This window comes from Rhipicephalus microplus, chromosome 4 (assembly GCF_043290135.1).
Source record: "Rhipicephalus microplus isolate Deutch F79 chromosome 4, USDA_Rmic, whole genome shotgun sequence".
Classification (NCBI taxonomy): domain Eukaryota; kingdom Metazoa; phylum Arthropoda; class Arachnida; order Ixodida; family Ixodidae; genus Rhipicephalus; species Rhipicephalus microplus.
This window is the reverse complement of record NC_134703.1, coordinates 41,088,910-41,111,363: the sequence shown is the minus strand read 5'-3', so window position 1 is coordinate 41,111,363 and position 22,454 is coordinate 41,088,910. Positions and strand designations below refer to the sequence as shown.

At 41.9% G+C, this 22,454-nt stretch overlaps 1 protein-coding gene across 3 annotated transcripts in view; it reads right to left on the bottom strand.

The window, feature by feature from the left end:
* LOC119172611 (zinc transporter ZIP12-like) overlaps nucleotides 1–500 on the bottom strand; it is a 76,435-nt gene extending 75,935 nt beyond the window's left edge. For 2 of the 3 annotated variants that reach the window (XM_075892614.1, XM_075892619.1), the window contains exon 1: nucleotides 366–500. The gene's annotated coding sequence lies outside the window, so the exon portion shown is untranslated. The remainder of the gene's footprint in view (nucleotides 1–365) is intronic. The other variant, XM_075892617.1, reaches the window with a different exon arrangement.
* Nucleotides 501–22,454: the final 21,954 nt, after the last annotated feature.

Sequence of the window (22,454 nt, the reverse complement as noted above, 5' to 3'; positions counted from 1 at the left end):
TTTCACTCGCAACACCGCGGATCCTGTTTAACAAACGTTTTTCAATGAACCGAGAGACGAGCAGACCATGACATTTGTTCGTTAAAAAAATTATTATTATAGTAGAGACAGGGTCAGCGATAAACGACTCCTTAGCTTGTGTCCACTAGGAAATTACGCGGGTCACTCACTGTACGCCTCTACTTTTCAGGGCTCACTGAATCAGTGACCTGCCAGGCAGACTGACACACAAGGAACGCGTGCGAACTTTCCCGTACATCTCATATTTTGGACACAAGCACACGACACAGGAACAGCTTCGCGGTAGCAGCGGCGGCAGAGTCCCATGCCGTGTGCGGTCCTCCGCAGCGGGAAGCGCCACTCACCGGTGACGGGCGTGCGTATCCGAAACAGCTCCGTCCTTGCGAGGCCAAACGGGGACAGGGCCTTCGGCCGGCTCCACCGGCGCAGCAGCAATGGCACCGCGTGTCCCGCGCGACGCCAGACTCGAGAGGAATGGGCGAGGCGGGAGAGGGGGGCGCCGCGAACCGGCTTTGATGTGATGATGCTAGTCGTGCTGGCGAGACGTCGGCAGGGCGGGAGTTCTCAGGCTGGACGAGCCTGGATGCTTGACCGTACGGGCCGAAGTCACGATGTCGCCTCTGTACTATCGGCTTCGATCGCTTGTTTATCTCTTCACCCTCAAACGATTTTCCATCATCTTTATCATATTACATTAGTTGAGTTGAGTCATCTTTATCATATTACATTAGTTGGCATATTACAGTAGTTGAACTCGCTCGTGCATGGTGTAGTACTCTGATTGCACTTCAGCTGGCTAGCTCAGCCGGCTAGAAACCAGACAATGTTGAAATGGTTGACCTGCAGCTTTTGGCTCCTGGATGTGCGGTTAGACGAGATACAGATAAAGAACACCACCACAGTAGCAAAAAAACTAGTATCGTGTTCTCGTGCTATCATTTACGTATACAACATGACTTTGCTTACTTTGTTCAAATAAACAGGCTATGTAATAATACGTCGTTAAATAAAGGTGCGAAATAATGAATGAAAAACTTCCATGTGGAAGAAATTCTCCCGCCGATGGAAGATCCCTTAGACCAGTGCCAGGCCACAAGGATGTGTGTAATTATATATATATATATATATATATATATATATATATATATATATATATATATATATATATATATATATATATATATATATATATATATATATATATATATATATATATATATATATATATATATATATATATATATATATAGTAAGGGAAAGAAGTGTATACCTAAGGGCTCGTTTTTCCGTGTTTTAACACAATAATAATGACATCGAGATCTAACACACAGTAATGCCAAGGAATGTACAGGGGAAGTTATTAGAACCAATGGAATGTAAATAAGAAGAAAGAAAAGTGGATGAAAAAATAACCAGCCGTGGGCAGGAATCGAACCTACGACCTTCGAATAACGCGTTCGATGCTCTTTCATCCACTTTTCTTTCTTCTTATTTACATTCCATTGGTTCTAATAACTTCCCCTGTACATTCCTTGGCATTACTGTCTGTTAGATCTCATTGTGTGTGTGTGTGTGTACACTGTTTCTTGATTTCGAAAAAGCATTTGACAAGGTGCCTCACTCTCGTCTCCTACTAAAAGTCTCGCGTCTAAGCCTTCACCAGTATGTTTTCAACTGGATCAAAGCATTCTTAACAAACCGCAAACAATTTGTGCATGTTAATAACCTTTCTTCCAACCTCTCCCCAGTTCTGTCTGGCGTGCCCCAAGGTACCGTCCTCGGGCCTCTCCTATTCTTGATATATATTAACGACATTCCACTTTCTGTTCAATCTAATATTCGTCTTTTTGCCGACGATTGTGTCCTTTACCGTCCAATACATAACTCTACCGATGTTTCTTCCCTACAGCATGACCTCTTACGCATTCAACAGTGGTGTAACACTTGGCTGATGTCTCTGAATACGAATAAAACATTGCTCATTTCTTTCCATCGTCGCAGAAACTACGCGCCGGCTACTTACACCATCAACAACTGTCCTATAGCTGCTACTAACTCAATCAAATATCTAGGTGTCCATCTTACGAGCGACCTATCATGGGGTGACCACATAGATCACATAGCTTACTCCGCTAACCGTGCCCTTGGTTACGTACGCCGCAACATTTTCATGGCACCACCTTCCGTTAAACTACTCGCTTATATCACCATTGTCAGACCTAAACTTGAATATGCATCTGCCGTCTTTGACCCCCACCAAACAAATCATATTAAAATTCTGGAATCTGTCCAGAACCGAGCAGCCAGATTCATTGCTTCAGATTACTCCCGTTACTCCAGCATCTCCAACCTAAAAAACCAGTTAAAGCTTCCTACCCTCGCTTTTCGTCGTCATATTGCACGTTTGTGCCTTTTTCACAAATTCTTTCATTCAGCCACACGTGACAACCAGCTCATCCAACCAGTCCATCGAGGCCGTCGCAGAAGTCATCCAAACGCTGTAATTCCGCCACGTGCTCACACCACATCATTTCAACAGTCATTCTTTTTGCGCACCGCCCGAGACTGGAATGACCTTCCGGAAGAGGCGGCTGTCATCCGGGATTCTGCGCGCTTCAGGAATGCCATACAAGCAGCAGACTCAACTGCATCTTAACCTTTACTTTTGATACCGCCTTTCATCGCCCACCCCTCATGTAAAGTTCCATACGGAACCTTTGAGGATATAATAAATAAATAAATAAATAAATAAATAAATAAATAAAATTATATATATATATATATATATATATATATATATATATATATATATATATATATGTATGTGTGTGTGTGTGTGTGTGTGTGTGTGTGTGTGTGTGTGTGTGTGTGTGTGTGTGTGTGTGTGTGTGTGTGTGTGTGTGTGTGTGTGTGTGTGTGTGTGTGTGTGTGTGTGTGTGTGTGTGTGTGTGTGTGTGTGTGTGTGTGTGTGTGTGTGTGTGTGTGTGTGTGTGTGTGTGTGTGTGTGTGTGTGTGTGTGTGTGTGTGTGTGTGTGTGTGTGTGTGTGTGTGTGTGTGTGTGTGTGTGTGTGTGTGTGTGTGTGTGTGTGTGTGTGTGTGTGTGTGTGTGTGTGTGTGTGTGTGTGTGTGTGTGTGTGTGTGTGTGTGTGTGTGTGTGTGTGTGTGTGTGTGTGTGTGTGTGTGTGTGTGTGTGTGTGTGTGTGTGTGTGTGTGTGTGTGTGTGTGTGTGTGTGTGTGTGTGTGTGTGTGTCCAATCAAGTCCAAGAGGAGTAGGAGGAAGGTTTTCGCCGCGCGGATTCTAATCAGACTACATGTGAAATGCATGCCAATGCACGTAAGCGCTATAAGCTTCCAGAATTAAAAAAAAAACGATTTGTGTTGCGATTGCATAAGTTTCACTAGACGAAAGTGAAGTTATTTTTTTCTTTTTACTTCTTTTTAGCTTTTGTATGCTTATCGCTCCAGTGGTTTGAGAGAGCCTGTCGTGCCCTTTCAGGGAAACGTGCTAGCTTTCATGCACGTGTGGTGACTGTAATGCCCCTGAGTGCGTATTCCAAGCCCTTATACAACTCAGTGCTTCTGGGATAAAGAAATTAAACGATGATACGCCTGGAAGTACTCTCCGCAATCGTCTAAAATATCATGCATGAAGCAGAAAATGCAAAAAAAAACAGTATCATTTTAGCGCGATAGCGTTTAACAGCTCGTTTCACCGAAACTCCGATGTCGGCGTCAGCATTGTTGCTTCTGAGACAAAAATTATCTTCTCCAAGATTGAAAAATTAAAAAAAACATGAAAATAAAATCACGTCCCAATGTGGATCAAACCCGGGCCGTCAACACGGCTGGCAGGTCTGCCAAAAAGTCCCTATATTGTTTGCAAGTATGCAAAACAGAAACTGTGAATCACGCCAGACGTCAGAACATGTAAATTGTGCTACAAGGGGTGTTTCTAAAGGCCCACCAATCAGAAAGCACCTAGACTTGTTTAATCCACTGCAAAAGCATCACCGAAATAAGCTGCTGCGTATCTTGGCCTGTTGCCTAACGGACACGTAGTAGGCTTTTCGCTGATTTGCAAAATGAAAAATCATGGCATAATGGGCTCTTAACAACTGCACTTGCCATAGGGATTCCAGGATAGCTTGAAGCTATCATCGTTGCGCATCCAGTCGTTCGTATTCTCACGGAATGGTTGAGGCATGCATCAAGCCAGGCTACCTATTGAGGTATGGACCCTGATTACGCTATCGCATTCAGCTCTTGAAGGCGGAGCTCAAGCGTCCTTGAATTATCTTTTCTTCTGCAGCAGTGAGCTTACATTTTTATGCATTTTATAATTGTGCTACTTCATTTCATGTAATCTTTACGTAAATTCTCACAAAGTATATAGCCGTGAGATTATTGCACTATGGCTCACAATTCACATTTTATACCTGTCTCTAGATTATTCATGAAAAGTGTAACCATTAAGCGCTTGTTAACCAAGTAATTGAACAATGATATTTTGTTGCCAGTAACACGTGTTTAATCACGTAGTTTTCCCATTGTCGTGCGGGTGCATTTCGAAACGCCTCTTGAAACCCAGCACGTATGTGCACTTAAAAACGTGATTCGCTTGATACTTCAGCGCAAATGCTTCCCACGAGACCCTCTAGAGCGGGCGTGAGCGTTCGGCTGCCTGCTGGTAGCATTTGTTGAGAACTTGCTGTCTCTTTTCTCCCGCATTCTTCAGAGCACCCGGTCTTAATACGCGGCCTGTTTCGAGACATGCCAATTTGCGCACCGCTCGGGAAGCAGAATGCGTTTCACCGCCGTACAATTTTCGTTCCCTCGAGCCGTCATGGTTTGGGTGCAAGCTTAACTGGTGCTTGGGAATGCGGGCCACGCCCGAGATGGGCCACTTATGTTTCAAGCGGCCCTTGGTAGTTACAAGCTGGTTTAGGGAGGGTAGGGTTATTACCGCGGGTATATAGTCTACAGTGCGCAGTGATGGTGCTGTGCTACGGTGCACTCGAAGTATTCCGGCTACATTTCGGTATGTGACTTTATTTATTTATTTATTCAGGTTACCCCTAGAGGCCCTCTTGAAGAGGGTATTACATAGGGGGGGGGGGGGGCCAATACAACATGGTTTGCCAATACAACATACAGAGACAACATACATTCACTGACCGATAATAGACTACAATTCAAGTGAACGAGGAAAGACGACTTAAAACTGGCACTACAATGTATTAATATTTTTGGGGTGCAATAGTGCTTTCTTTTCTCTCGTCGTTAGACGTACCGCTTATATCACCCTCCTTAGTTTCTCGTGTAAGAACAGTCAGTCCAGAGCACGCTTTTGTGTGTGTGTGTGTGTGTGTGTGTGTGTGTGTGTGTGTGTGTGTGTGTGTGTGTGTGTGTGTGTGTGTGTGTGTGTGTGTGTGTGTGTGTGTGTGTGTGTGTGTCCTTAAAGCCTACCACGGGCTCACAACTTCTACAGTTATAAAACACGTCGATCAACCTCGCTTTGCTTGGCTCACAGCCGAACAATTTCGCAATGACAACTAATTACCATTTGCATGCTTCGCATGAAACCGATATTCTGAGCGCGTGGGATCATTCGATTTTTTTTTCTTTTAGAGTTTTCCCTTTGATTTCAAAATATATTTTTCTATTCATTTATGCTAGAATTTACCTGCCGCAGCTCTTTTGACACGTAGGAAGGCACATACTATTCCTTCTTCATTCTCGCTCTATGCAGATACTGCAGATATTGGTATTCCGTCCGCACATTTCTGTCCGCGGTTCCCTCTCGACGCAAGCTGACGAGTCACTTGTCACCGAAGCCACGCCTGAAGTCAAGGTGCGTTTTATACAGGCTGCCAAAGCAGCACTGCTGCCAACTCTTCTCTTTTTTCAACCAAAATCTTACTGTAGCAAGAAGCGCAGTCATAATAAATAAGCGTGTGAATAATACGTTCGAAGGATATATGCGTTTACGGCGGAAAAGTAAAATGGATTCACGGGATCTGCTTTTTAAAATGTGCGCATCCAATGCCTTTCTACATTAACGCATACACTGTTATTCTGTTCACCCGATGATTGAAGGAAGGAAAATATATACTATAGGGGAAAAAGAACGGCAGGGAGGTTCACCAGCCTATAGGCAGCCAGTTTGCTACCCTGCGCTGATTGATATAAAATTCATTGCGCTGCGATTATTGAAAGTAAACGAACGACCCCGCATTGAAGCCACTTTGGAGGCTAAGTTTAGCAGCTGACCGACGACGCCAATTCTGATCTTCGATGTCGTAGGGAAATTGCCTGCCCTCTTTCGCGACCTTGTGTATTATCGCGTCAGGCTTCTTTTCCAACGACACAGGGGATTGAATAGAAAGATTCAAATAGAGGAAAGTTGTGTGCATTGAGGACCATGCGCGTATCAATGTTCTCAATAATACACAACTTCGCAGCAGTGTGCTCTTTAAAGGGCGCCTAAACCAACTCTGAAAATACAAAGAACGAGCGAGTTCTCTCTCCTGGTGTTACCCATCTTTTCGTATGAATGTGGGATGGCCGCAGTCTGCTTACGTGACATCACGTAGAAATGAGCTCTCGATTGGTCCGTATCCAAGGAATACAAGTTGTCTCCATTTTTCATTTTCCGAACTTCAATTGTCGTGCACTCACACGCCAGTTCTGCCTTGTCTTGCGTGGTTATGGTGCGCGTTCAACTGGCTTCCCTTGGTTTGGCGCCTTTTCGACCGCGCAAGCGGAGGTAACAGCCTACAGCCGAAATGGGGGCAACCCCAATTTTCTCAACGCTTAATGCTGGTATTGTTCACGTGTTTTATGAAGAGATAAGTCCCCGCCGCAGTGATCTACTGGCTAAGGTACTCGGCTGCTGACCCGCAGGTCGCGAGATCGAATTCCGGCTGCGGCTGCTGCATTTTCGATTGAGACTAAAATGCGGAGGCCCATGTGCTCAGATTTGGGTTCATGTTAAAGAACCCCAGGTGGTCGAAATTTTCGGAGCCCTCCACTTCGGCGTCTCTCATAATCATATGACAGTCTCTCATAATCATATGGCGAGAAGGAGACAGCGCCTGTACGAACGATAGTGTATAGGCGAGAAAAAAAAACGATGCTCTCTTTGAACTTGAAGTGGTTTAAGGGCCCTTTTATGCTCCCTTCGTTTGGACGTGCCAGTGCCAGTGTCGCTTAAGCGTGGCACTAGCCCCGGTGTTGTTGCATACTTCACGTTTCTATCGTGGCCTTTCAGAACTGCCAAGTGTCATCTTCCAAGTGAAAGCGAAATTTGCAGCACGCTTCATTTTTTTTTCACATGGCACACAGCGTACAATATCCGCCTTCCTCTCGCGCGGCTGTTGCTTTAGCCCCTGTGAAGCGAGTGGTTCGTAAACAATGCCGTCGCCTTTGAAAACAAGGCAGCTGCCTAACTGCGACTGTGAGGAGAACACAGTAAGATCGTGCGTTAAGTACATGTAAGTAGGGCGGCCAGTGCCACGTTGATTTCTCGGCTGCACTTCTTTCGCTGCATCACCCCTGGCAAGACATGGTTCGTTGACAACAATGGTTTCATGTTGTCGGCGTCTCGTACTTTCACTGACCGCTATGTGTGCTGAACTACTCTGTGGCGAAGCACTTTCGTATGGCCGAACGCAACTGGTGTGACGGTCACTGATATTGTTGTCATGAAAAAAAAAAGTGTTGAAGAGTCATGGCGGGCCAGTTTGCCTCGGTTAGATTGGGTAGGCAGATCGAAAGAAGTTTTTATTGATGATATCCTAGCCATGCGAGAGCATTTAGTGACAATGAAACAAGCTGGGCGATTTTAAATGGCTTCTAGTGCATTAACAAATGTACTAGAATGAGGATCCCAGACTGATGAGGTGTACTAGGGTTTCGATCTGACTAGTGGGTTATAAAGAAAAAGTTTTAATGAAACAGGCGTTATTCAAAAGTTACAGCGCAAGTAGCTGAGAGTTCGGTTCACATTGTTAATCAAATTGTTGATATGGCCATTCCATGTTAAATTGTTATCAATGTGAACACCTAGATATTTGTAAGTATTAACAGATGACAGCTGAAAATTAGTAATTTAATAAACAGAGCTAGTGTCACCAGTACTTCCTCGAGAGATAATCATCATTTTAGGTTTGTTAATGTTCAGTTTCATTCACCAGATTGAGCATTAGGGGGTAATTCTGTCAAGATTATATTGAAGCTGTTATGAATCGTGCGGGTTATTTATTAAGCGGTAGATGACACAATCATTGGCAATCAACCTGATTGTCGATGCAATGCAGGACGAAAGATCATTAATATCGATTAGAAAGTGTAAGCATTTGAGGACAGGACCTTGCGGCACACCGGATGTTACAGAACAATTGTGTGAGTTATGTCCATTAGCTGTTACGTGTTGAGTTCTGTCAGACGAGAAGCATTCAATTCATTGTAATATGTAATCGAGTCAGTATTTAGCACGCTCAGTTATAGTGGGAGTAAACGTTGAGAAACGATGTCAAGATCGTTTTGGAAAACAAGGAAAATACAGTAAATAACAGAGCCCGTGTCAGGTGCTGAAAATAATTCGTTATTGAAGAGAAGTAGTTGGGTTTCACATGAGTAATATTTTCTGAAACCATACTGACTGTGGTGAAGAAACGTTTTCGAGAATTACAATTAGGTTGGAATAGATTATATGCTCTAGAAGCTTACATGGAATACTAGTCAAAATAATAGGCTTGTATTTAGAAGGACTAGATGAGTCACGGAAGCCTTGTAGCAAATACGTACTGTAGCTGAATAATGCTTTACTGTGACTTACTTCAATGAATTATTCAGTTAACTCTTCATGGCGTTCTCTCCAAACTTGCTTGCTAAGGAAAGTTTAAGGTTTGCATTACTTCGAATACTCCACTTCTCTAAGTTCTACAGAACAAATAAAAGAGGCGGGATGAATGATAACCTCGAAACTAAAAAAAAAAGAGTAAAATATAACGTGTAGTGCAAACAAACAAAAATACTAACATAACACTGAACACTTATCTTCCACGAGTTCATTTTGTTCCTATTCACACTCGCACATTTCTGTCAAACAAATGTATACAGTAGGCATCATTTCGGATGCAGCTGCACATGGCTGCTCGTCACAAGCGCTGATCAAGTCAACATCTGTCAAGATCCGTGTAATTTATGCTGATAGCATTTACGTGTTACTAGGGTAAATATTATACAGACAACCGTAAGAAGCCATATCTTCACAGCTACTTCATCTTGAGTAAATATAGATATCTTATTAGTTAACATAAAACAAAAACGTTGGGCCTAAGATGATTCTTTGGGGAATCCTCAACTCTTCCCACAACGATACTGAAGTGTCAAGATTTTATTTTTGGTGTATGCTTGTGATTCATAAATAGGTATCTCACCAGTGAAATTTTTAGTAAGTTCTGCTGGGCTTCAAAAGATGTTTAAAACGCGAGAGTTTATCAAATAGTTCTATTTACTGTGACTTCGTTGTGCAACAATCATACAATTCACCTGTAGTTAAGGCAAAAATAATGAAGTATTTCGGTTGATTGTGTCACTATAAAAAATTGTGGACAACATCGTATGTCTATTGTCTGTGCTCTGGTTAATGAACAGGCGCTTCAAGTGGCCTTCAATATTCTTGCTTAAGAGAAAGTATTGGTGATGCTGTTTCATAAAATGCGTTTTTGTAAAACACAATTAATACTCCTGCAGCTTTCCGACAACGTATCAATGAAAAGAAAAGAAAGCAAACAACTTGCACATTATCAAACTTAGTAACCACTTCAAGACAAATTTTAGTGGCAAAACAAAGTTCATTGCACTTCCTGTGTCGTTATTAGGATTCAACGTTTTGTAGTTATAACCTTGTAGCGAATGCGACATTCATCTAGCTTTTTTCCGTGTTCACATCTCTCAGCTTACGTCATCATTCTGCAGTATATTAAACGAGACTGTCACAACAGTCAAATTTTTGTAATGGTTTAGGCAATGATCAGCTGCATCCGTTAGTCCTGTTTTACTATATTCTTGCAAGGTTTTCAGCAGTGGCTCCAAAAGAGAAAAGCCGAGATAAATGACGGCGCATTCTTGTAAGTATGTTTATCTTCTTTGAATAAACAATTGGTTATTTAGTTATCTCTTCAGGTATATACTTATTTCAAACCGTTTTATATTACTTATGTTGCATTGTGTTTTCCCCTACCATAAGCTCAATCAAATGTGGCTGCTAAGGTCGCGCTATAATCTCCATGGTTTTACCTTCTTTCATTAAACTCTGTTAATATGCGAAACAGCGAAAGAAAAAAAAAGAAAAAGCTACGCAGTTTCGTAATATTTAAACTCGGCAGGCATACTTATACGTGCCACCTTTCTGTTACGTCAAGAAAGCCTCCAGGCGCAAGCAACGCACCCATAGCCCCGAGCTCAAAGCATCCTGCTGAATAATTCAAGAACCACACTGTCCACAGCAAATGTGCACGGTCTGTTCGCATGTGCACCCCCCACTTGGATCTAAAGGCAACTTCAAACAGGGTTTCTTTTATAAGGAACTTGATTGTCGTCGCATCCTGTTGCCGCCATTTGAAGGACCTTGCTTCTATCTCTTTTTTTATGCATTTCTGTTATCGCGTAAGAGGCAGCCAAGAATGCTCCTTTCTGTTCGCGCAGCTTTCACAAATAGCACATAATTAACGCGTGGTCACTTTCCGTGCACGCGTTCACAGCGTGTCTTCCCGAAAGTAAGATAATATAAAGGAAAGCAAAGACACGCATCACATCGCACTTCAACTTGTGCCGCACGTCATTTTTTGGCACTGTTACTGTCTTTCGTCACGCTTGACGTAATAAAGATCGCGTCGCATTTTATGGCCGTATGATTGATTGATATGAGGGGTTTAACGTCCCAAAACCACCACATCATTATCAGAGACGCCGTAGTGGAGGGCTCCGGAAATTTCGACTACTTGGGGTTCTTTAACGCGCACCCAAATTTGAGCACACGGGCCTACAACATTTCCGCTTGCGGCCTTATGAATCGTAGGTAAATTTTAATGTGAACTTCACGTACGCGGATTTTATTCGTTGCGTATTTCAGGCCTCAAAAGGATGTAATTGCGGAGGCTTATTGTCCTAAAACCACGATATGATTATGAAGGTCATCGTATAGTAGAGGGCTCTGAAAATTTTGATGATCTGAGTTTTTTAACGTTCACATATATCTATAAGTACACGGCCCTCAAGCGTGGTCTCGCCTCCATCGAAAGTGTGGCCGCCGCGGTTGAGATTCGAGCCCACGATTTCTAGGTCACCATTCGAACACCATAACCTCTATTACCTCTGTGACGTGTGTGAGACGTCATATTCGAGGGCCATGGCGCTATTCACGTTGTATATTGTACTTGCCGCGTATTTGTCATTTTCTCGTGCAACTGACAGAACACCGCTTTAAGTGCGTGTTACTGGGAGAACGTCTCTTTTGGACGTGTGTGCTGTACGCTCGCCCCACTAAAGAACGAAGTGCCTTATTTGTTTGTTTGAGCGCCAACGCGTCTCTATGTCATGTCTATTAAAGACATGATTCATGTTGTAATTCGTGTTCCTATAGGGTAGATTAAATTTTGTTTACATGAGTAGGCGTGAATAACGTTTCTCGAAAACGTCATTTAGGCCTATTTATACAAAATGGAAGCTAATGACCAACCACAACATGTAATAAATACCCGAATCTCAAAAGCGCAAATCGCGATTCAGACGTCTGCGGTTATGTTCATATATATGCCTCACCGTACCAAAAAAAAAGTGTTGATTCATACACTGTACATTCAACACCCTGGAATACTTTTGTAATGAATATGCTGGCCCGAAAGTCGTGACATCGAATTTCAGCTGCGGTGGCCGTGTTTTTGGCGGAGACGAGCATGCTCGAACCCCGTGTACTAAAATTTAGGTGGATGTTAAAGAATTCCAGGTGCACGAAATTTCGGAAGCCCTTCACAGCGGCATCTTCCAAAATTATACTGTAATTTGTGGACGTTAAACCTTATTATTATTATTATTATTATTATTATTATTATTATTATTATTATTATTATTATTATTATTATTATTATTATTATTATTATTATTATTATTATTATTATTATTATTATTATTGCTGTTGTTGATTGTTTTGTAGTCAGTATAGCTAAAGACAAAAGGAGAGTTTGTAACGACACAATATACCAGCAATCTCAATCGGTGTGCTTTTAACATCTTCTTCACCCTAAGACGTGTTAGCGTTTTACGAAGAACTTAATAGCGCTGAAAATAAAGAACTTCCGTACCCAACAAATGCACCGTGCTAGCAAAGGTGTCATGGTGGCACAAGTTTCTGGAATTGAAAATTTGACCTTTGGTTTTGGGTAGGGATCAGCGCATCTCTATGCTGCGAATAATAGGCTATTTTCAGGTAACTCTTTGTAACCGGGATTAATGTAGTGTTATTTTTCTGTGTACACGTTGTGAAAAACCCCGCAACACTGAATCACAGCTGTGACGGCACTGTTGGTTCTCTATTCGTTTTTTTTTTGTTTTATTTATTTGTTTACTTGAAATTACATACACTGTATGGACTGAAGGAACGGAAGGCAGATCAACACCTGGAATAATCACATAGAACCCACAACTTCTAAAGCCCTAGAGAAGCTTGGCCCCTTGAAACGACGCCTTCATCTCGCGAATCGGGACATCTGCATGGTTATCAACCTATAACTCACTCAATCGTCCTTCATTAGCATACGCATCTATTATTTAGCATCCGCATCACGTCAGTTGGCCTAATCACCTCGAGTTTGCAAAAGCCCTTGATACTAATGTTCAGGTAGACACAATTTTTCTTGATCTTAGCAAAGCATTTGACAAAGTTCCTCATGACAAATTAATTCAAAAATTAAAAAATATACATCTTCCCGAAAGTTTGGTAGCGTGGGTGTCTAGGTATCTGATGAATAGAGAGCAGTATGTCTTGATTGATTGTCATGCCTCTAGCTGTCTTCCTGTCACATCCGGAGTGCCTCAAGGTAATGTTCTGGGGCCGTTGCTTTTTCTGTTATACATCAATGATATCGTCACTGTAGTTACGCCCACCGCTCATGTCCGGCTGTTTGCAGATGACTGTATTTTATTCCGTGAAATCTCCAGCATGCAAGATCAAATAGAACTTAACACAAACCTGGACAATATATACAGTTGGTGCAGGGATTGGGGCATGGTTGTCAACGCAGAGAAAACTGTTTCCCTCCGCATAACGCGCAAAAAATCTCCATTCCAATTTCAGTACACACTGGGATCATGCGCGGTGAACCAAGTCAACAGCTTCAAATACTTAGGCGTAACGTTCACTAGTAATCTTTCCTGGAACTTGCACATAGAAAACATCTGCTCCTCCGCTTTTCGAAAACTGTGTTTCTTGAGACACAAACTTCGTAATTCGCCTCCAAGTGTTAAACTTCTTTGCTACCATTCATACGTTAGACCAAAACTTGAGTATGCTGCTGTAGTATGGGACCCGTATACCAAAAATAACATCGATAAATTGGAAAAGATTCAGAGGAAAGCTGTCAGGTTCATTTTTTTCAAAATTTCGTCGCACGGATTCTCCCTCTGAATTCATGATTGCCAATAACATTCCCAAGCTTCAGCTAAGAAGACAAAAATTTCGTCTCGATTTCCTCTGCTCACTTACTAAACATGAGTTGGCTATCGACCCCTCCCTGTATATATCCGCCCTGACCACAAAACACACGCGGCACCATAACCCTAGATCGCTAACCAAGCGCATACCGATACTTACAAATTTTCATTTTTCCCGCGTACCGTGGCTGAATGGAATTTCATTGCTGAGCCATACTTATTAGATACTGTATAGCCCCATTTTTTTGTTAGTGTTGTTATTGTGTGTTGGATGGATAATGCAATGTCCGCCGTTTCATTTTTTGTCCCTTTTGCTATTTTTGTATTATTGTGCTATTCAAGTGCTCGTCCTGCCAGGACCACAACTGTGGTCTGCAGTATGTATTAAATAAATAAATAAAATAAATAATAAATAAGTGGTCTAAAACAAAGCAGCCCAGCTGATCCTATCATCTTATTCTCGATTTTGAAAATGTAACAGAACTAAAAAGCACCCTTAATATCCATTCTCTCGCCTTTCGTCGAACACTCACCCGGTGATTCTACTTTCACATACTCTACCATAGCAGCACGTTTTTTTTTTCGCGATCTCATATTATACTCGCGCCCCACGTTTGGTCTAGATTAGACCACGCCTATCAAGTCAAGCCATTTTTCGCTCACACTGAAAAAAATACCGGAATTCACCTCTTGCACCAGCAATAGATCAATTGAATTCACGGCCCCGCCGCGGTGGTCTAGTGGTCAAGGTACTCGGCTGCTGACCCGCAGGTCGCGGGTTCGAATCCTGGCTGCGGCGGCTGCATTTCCGATGGAGGTGGAAATGTTGTAGGCCCGTGTGCTCAGATTTGGGTGCACGTTAAAGAACCCCAGGTGGTTGAAATTTCCTGAGCCCTCCACTACGGCGTCGCTCATAATCAAATGGTGGTTTTGGGACGTTAAACCCCACATATCAATCAATTGAATTCACTGCCGCCTAGCATTGCTACTATCAACGATCATCAGTCTTTTCAGTTAGCACTCCACTCATTTCTCGAGCGCGATAACCCTTTTCAATAGATACCTTCATTGCATTTTATACTTCATGTGATCTTTGATTGTGTTCATTCATGAAATGTTATTGTTTATTTGTGAATTGTTATTGTCTATGCATTCTAGTTTTGCTTTTTCAATTGCTGTATGCCTGAAATGTGATTGTATTTCATTCCCTATAAATTCCCCCCCCCCCTATTTAATGCCCTTCGGGGCCTTAGTATATCCAAAATAAATTAACTATGTTGTGCTAAGGTGCGTCCACCAATACATTAGCCCACGAGAACAAGATAGAGAAAAATAGCAAAAAAGTACAAAAATAGCTCAGAGACCACATCGACAAAAAGATTCTTTAGTTGTGATTGATTGATTGATATGTGGGGTTTAACATCCCAAAACCACCATCTGATTACAAGACGCTGTAGTTGATGGCTCCGGAAATTTCGACCACCTGGGGTTCTTTAACGTGCACCCAAATCTGAGCACACGGACCTACAACACTTCCGCCTCCATCGGAAATGCAGCCGCCGCAGCCGGGATTCGAACCCGCGACCTGCGGGTCAGCAGCTGAGTATCTTAGCCACTAGACCACCTCGGCGGGGTGGTCTAGTGTTTTGTCATTCAAACACAAAGTAATGGGTCATTCCATGCGAACTGTCTCAGCCATATTGAAGACCATATCAAAGCCACTCGAGAAAGTTGTGCTCATTCATCACGCTCAAAACAATCAATTATTAAAACTTTTAGAAGAAAATGAGTTTTGAGCGCGTAAGAGCTTTCCAAATTTTGCTGTTTGTAAAAAAAAATTGATGAAGAAAGTACTGTTTCTCATATCAATATCAAATTTGGTTTGTATATCAAGCGAAGGCGTTTGTGTGAGGTATTCAAAGCTCATTAATATTACAGTAACTTTCGTGTCAGAGGTTTGGTATGGGCTAATGGGTATTCCCTTTTAAATTTGCGTACAGTGCAGGAAAGGGAGACTGGAAAAAGACACGACAAAAAGGGTGCATGTCCTTCCAATGAGTCATTTCGAAAAGCACGCATAAAAACCTGTCTACACGAGATAATAGATATTCCTGTCAGATAAGCGTACGTGTCAGGTGTGCTTCCCAAAATTTCGTAGTAATGCTCTATAACTCGTTTTTTTTCCTTGTACTATTTCGCTATGTAATAATATTTAAGGGCAGAATGATTACTGTACGAAAAGTATATTATCTGTCAGAAATACTTTAGAGAACTGTGGATTTCAATTTTCTTAGGAAAAAAGATGAATTTGAGAAAATCACCGTTTTGATAACATTAGGACGAAATTCGCAACACGTGTTGCTCCAAGTATAAATAAGTTTTATGCTTCAATACAAGCAGTTCTTCGTATATGGCAGCTTTTATCGTTACAATAGCAGTCCATTAGGGAGCATGCATTAACTTGCAATTATTAACTACAATTAGGAAGCTGTCGTATGGCCCTTTGGGAAGAGAACCATGAAAGCACATGATAATGCAAGAATCTAACATTGTTATTTGTCATTTGCTGAGAGTTATAAGAAGACACTGTCATGCTTTAACTCAAAACCTAGCTAGATAGAGCACAGTACTTGAAAATAAGCTTAAGGGAACTCGTTTTTTTTTCTTTTAAGATGAGTTGAAAACTATATTCTTCAATGTGTTCATGTGTCTAATACTGCGGATATGGAGACTACGTTCTGCAAATTCTATGTTATGGAGACCACAGATGCTGTGGTTACTATGGAAAGCTATAATTTCATTATTTATTTCAGGGCAAGAACATTCTAAATTGCTGCACGTAGTGATTTACAGCACTAATCTAGAAAACCATGCCGCGTCAATTCTGAAACTGGCGCGCGTTCACGTGACAGCATTTTCCCGGTTTGGCGTCTGGTAGCGCCTTCAGGCGGAACTCGCATGAAACCTTGGTGAGTATCGTTTGCACATTCGCCGTTGGGCGGCGTGCTCTGTCCTATCAAAAAAAGGTTTTCTGGTGATCTCCGCAAATGTCCCTTTCTTCTTCAATTACTCGAAGTTCATTTCTTCCTCGTCCTTCAGAATCGTAGAAAGACTTCAATCGCAATTGAGTTTGAACCGCTAAGGCAACAATGCCGAACTTCGCAGTGAAGCCGTTAAGTGAACTCAACGAAGCCCCACTCAAGCTGGCAGAATCTTCGCGAGTGTTCCGCTTTGGGTCAAGCAGCGCGCGAAATTCAAAACGTTGTTTGTATGAATCGCGGAGTGTTAACATTGCCAGCGGAACGAGACAGACATACGTGTTAGTATTTTTTTTGTTGTTGTTGTTGTTGAACTGAACGGGGTTCTCAAAAAATTTCGATGATTGCTGCGTAAGTAACGGTAATATTTCAACGTGTTTGTGAAGCAGCGAAACCATCGAGACGTAAATACCGTATTAAGTTTGCTATAGCTTTAGATATTATGATGTTCATCATTATTGTGAGCGCGATGCCACAAATAATACTGTATCGTTGCTGCATCATAATGTCGGCGAATCGTATCGACATTCTAGGTTTAACTGCAATATAAAATTGAAGTGGCAATAAACTTGCAGACCTTCAAAAATAAAAATGGACTTTATTTAGCTTCGCTGCAATACAGAACTACACAGCAGAAAAGTATGTAAAAAGTATTGCAGGGAAAGGAAGTGAGAACTGTGCAGATAAAGACGGTGTGTCATTGTTTAGTAAAACCTATTAACGTCTCTAGTACAATAAACAGAAGTCACAAACATTAAATCTATAACCTGGGTTGCTCTGTAGTTTGCAGGAAGGCAACAATGCTTTTATAAGGCTAGCTGGTCGTTGGGTCGGGGGCTATCCAAGGCCCTGTCAAGCCATAAACCGATCAGAAATTCGGCTTCGAAGTGGCTTCGAAAATGGCTTCAAAAATGGCTACTCTGACATTTCACGCTGCTCCCGGTCCACCATGAGCGGTGAAAGCATCGTCGACGATGCGGCTGTTGTTCTCAGCACTCAAGCTCATCTGAGTGCCCCACGCAAGGAAAAAGTCATTGATTAAACCGCAAAGACTGTGCGCTTTCCTTACATTGTAGCTTGACCAGTCCCAATCAATCACTGCCGATTGGGTACTCCCCGTAATAATATTCTTAAGTCGTGTGCTGTTAACTGTGTCTGGACATCATTAGTAGTATTCACATACTTAATTCTGTTACCAAAATACAGTTGTATGCTGCAGTGAAGCTTACTTAAGCACCTCAGTTGTTTGATAACGCATGTAAAACACGTGTGAATAAAAAAAAGCGTAAACTTTTTCCGAACCTTCGTGATTCTTATGCGTTGTTTTTTATTATGTGTGTGAAGCATTTGTGAAAAGCTGTATAATACTACATTGCTATGTCAGTACCCACTTCCGTAGCATTGCCGAAACTGGCAAACGTATCAATATGTTTACGGCTTATTAGCTTGTTGCGTCTTATTACGACGCAACGTCGAGCTGTAACTAATGCAGAGATCGAATTCACTATACTGGAAAATGTTACTTGGGCTTACAATCTTTGCGAAGGACCGGTACGTATTGCATGTAGTCTGAAATTGGCTTAAGCAATTTTCTGTGGCCAGAAGCTACGCGTTCAGTAGTCAACACTCCATTTACCATGCGTGTCCATTAGTGGCGTCTGTCTACATAACAGAAAAACGTTAATTCAAGACCATCATCATTATTAGGACCAATCTGGTTGCTTCTAGACCTTATAGCTAGATAATGCATTTTGCTTCTGGCATGCTTCTAGGTCGTTGCTTGGCTTTAGCTAAGTGATGCTAGGTAGTTATGCGTTCATTCTCCGCGCAGAGAGTTTCGAGTTAAACCGTGGACAGTAACCAACACGACACGGAGGTCCAATCTCCAGGGACAGAACCTCTTGCTGATACCAAGTGTATGCACCTCTTATTCGCAGTGAGAGTAGACTGCAGGTGGCAGCACCATCACCACGTTAGTGTGGATAGGCGGTCGACGACGCGTATACAAATGCATGCAGTCGCGTTTCACTGTAGGTGATTTGAAGTGGTTTTCGGCGAATAAAACCGCGTTGACTGCAGCATAGTGGGGATATATTCGGCCTCCACTTTCATTTGATGCACAAAACCGGGCTAACATTTCTATTACGAATCTGCTAATCAATGGGCTGCTGGCCCATGGTCACAGGCCTGTTTTCTAGGGTGCTCAATGATTTTTTTTTCTTGACCTTTTTGTACGTGTTTAAATTGTATTCTGAATAGACACTCGTTTAAGTAGGCCAGAGCTATACTGAGACAATCAATGGTTTATTGACCTAGCGGCTACAAAAATAAGGAAGTCCGCATTTTGGCGTAATTAGATGAAGAATTTTGTGCACCATACTTTTATATTTGCATGAACCCATTTAGCGCTACAATAAAGCATTGCTTTTGGTATTTGTTATCAATAAACTGCCTTTGCAATCACTTATTCATGCTTTACGGTATCACTATGATTTCGAAATAACCGAAACTTTACGAAATGGCGTCGCTAGAAATCTGATTCGTGCCTCGTAATTTAGTACTTCTCTTGCTTAGGGTGATGACAAAGGCTCTGTGATGTGCTCGAACGACACAGCTGCACCCACATTGAAATGATTTTGGGGTAGGAATGGTAACATAATTACATCCAGCACCACACCGATTCGTTCGCGCACTTCGCCCACAGGAGTGCACACAAGCCTCGGAAAGCGAAATACTTGCTTATGTAAATCATATAGACACACGTACAAGTATTTCACACTGCGCTAACATAACAGAATAAGCTATCTTATGAGGACGTGCATGACGTACCCACCCAAACGGCTAGGTTTCTCCCGCTCACCGCTATGCGCCGACTCTGTTGGTTCTGGTGGCCAATAGAAACGGACCTGTCGTCATCGGCGAAGACCTTCCATCATTGCGGGGTTCTTTTCGTAGCCGTCGTTTCCTATCCTGTTTCCTAGTATTCTCTCGTGCGTATTCAGGATCTGTCGACTCGCCACCGTCGTTTTGCATCTATTTGCTGGGCTAACCATTGCCCTCTTCATGGAGTGAAGTGGAGTGAAGTGGAAGAGTCGAGAGTTTTACCCCATTTCTGTGACACATTCCCGTTTACGATTATGATAGTTTTCTGAGAGGCCTCATAAATGACGGCTATTTATACAGCATTGCTGCTAAAAAGATGTCATCTTTATATTAAACAGAAACTGTATGTGTCTAAACAAAGAAAAAAAAGAGCTGTAAATTACACCTCGAAAGAAAAGACACAGGCTGCGGCGCTAACTGACAATGAAATCTTCCTTATTTCAAGTACCGTACAATGTACCACTTGGCAAGCAGAAATTTGAAACAGGCGGAAAGGAAAATATGCAGCAGGTGCAATTTAAGACCCCGTTAAATTTGTCTCCTAGAAAATATCATCCAAGTAAGGTAACTGCGAATAATTATTCTGCACCGTTTTTTGGAATGAGAGAAAAAAAACTGTCTTTAAAAGACGAGGACAAAAAATTCACATCAAATGCGCTAACAACACTTTAACAAGCTTAACAACAATTAAAGCCACGTCTAACTGTCGCTTTTATTTCTTGCTGGTGAGACTCACCGCTGTGAAGAATTTTCTAGATTCATTTCGAACTTTTTTTACGCTTTCTTTATTTCACGTCAGCGTGGCAATGTGAACTGCGCATGTGCTAGCAGGTATTGCTTTACTATATGTTATTTTGCTGAATACATTTATGCTATTCAGTGCGTTCTTTGTCGTTTCTTCGCTGTCGTCATCGTTTCAACGCTCCCCCTTTTTTTTTTTTTTTTGCCTTTCATCATGCAGCACCAAGTGGTCTTACGTCGTTCACTGCTGTTTTCTTTTTCTTTCAAAGTGTTAAAGAATATACGCAGCCTAATATACACACTGCTCAATAGTGCAGCTTGTTAGCGCCGTGTTCTCGGCCATTTCTTTCATCCTGTCGTTTAGCACTGTACTTGCCCGAATCTCGGACAAATCAGCCCACATTCGTACCTCTCTGCTACTGGAGATGCGTTCGTGCTGTTTCATAGCAACACAAAGGGGTCGCGATTTTTTGCTTGAAAAATCAATGGGACTAGGCGTCCTGACTAACGACACGGGGTGACCTCTTTAACTTCCACACGTTCGAATTTTATTCGACGCAGCACTCGTGAAAGCGTGGCATTTAAACTAATTTGTATATACACGAACAGGAGGCTACAAGCTTAAAAAAAAGGATTAAATGTTTCTCATATTGTTGAGTGCCGGCTTACCACGCGTAGGCATCTGTTGGTGAAACTGCTCTTGAATTGACTCACTCAGGCTCAGATCAAGTCGTGAGTTCGAGTCTCAGTGACTTCTGGAGAGTAATAGCTTTGTGAGTTTCAACCCTATTGAGCCCGAAGCGCATCAGACGAGAGTAAAGTGATCTCTGAAACGAGTTTATTAACGAGTTTTTTAATTATTCAATTAAACAAAATCATTTACATCACGAGTTAGAACTCACGTGAGCCAAATATCTCTTTTTTTAGAGCTAAGATAAAATTCATCTTGAAATAAAAACGGAGCTTTTTTTCTAATCAAAGCGAACAAGCTGAATTCGACGAACCTCACTTATACGTTACATTCACGTAGGAGAAAAACACAAACAACTTGATTCCACCCAAGTTCCAAGTTGCTCATTTGCAAGACGTCAAATAGGTAGCCAAATGGTTCGCCATTCTCACCATTCTATATCCCTTCAATGGAGAATGCGTTTTCGAATCCGCGGCAGAACTTGGAGATTTGACACGTACGTTAAATTTTGAGGACACGTTGCACACACCCAATACATCATTCATTAAATATTCAAGGACATGTCGTTAACGAATCGCCATTTCCGAGAAGAGAGAGAGAAAGAAGAACTTCAACAAAAAAAAGTCAGTCAATAACGAAGAGTTGGCTCTACTTTAACGCGTAGCAGGTGGTTTGTAATCGGCCGTCAAAATTCTCTTACGCCTCTTATTTATATTTTTTTTCATTAAAAGTACCTTAAGTATATCTACGGTCTACACCATTGGCCCCTTTTAAGCTTATCTAAAAAAAAATTCAGAAGATACGGGTATGTGCCACGCACCCTTTTCTTACCTCGTTTCTTCGCTTCCGTAGTTACATTGTAACTACTTTTAAGTTGCGCTGTTCGTATATTCAGTTATATCTTACGTTCCTTGAGGATCGATGTTATGCGAAGTATATGTATGCAGGCTGACTGTGTTGTAATTTTTTTATTCCACGAAACGTTACGAAAAGACGCTAAAGACTTGGACAAATGTTCTGCTCACAAATAAATATCAAACAGCAGCATATGTTTTATATAACCAGTTGTTTACTGTTGCGTAACGATGCCAACTGTTACATGGGTGTTAGTAACACCAGAAACAGTCAGCCAATATGTAACGCTTGTGCTCGCGAGGAGGGTAAAGCCCTGGACACTGCTACATCAATCAACTTCAGTGCATGGTGCTTAACTACAATAGAAGTTAAACCAACGGGACGGCTGTATCATAAAAGAACATATGTTTTAAAAAAGTAGATTGCCAGCACTGCAACCACAAATGAAGTTTAACGAACATGTATGGGGTCTATCTGAAATTAAGTTCCGAGACATGGCGTGGCTCAGT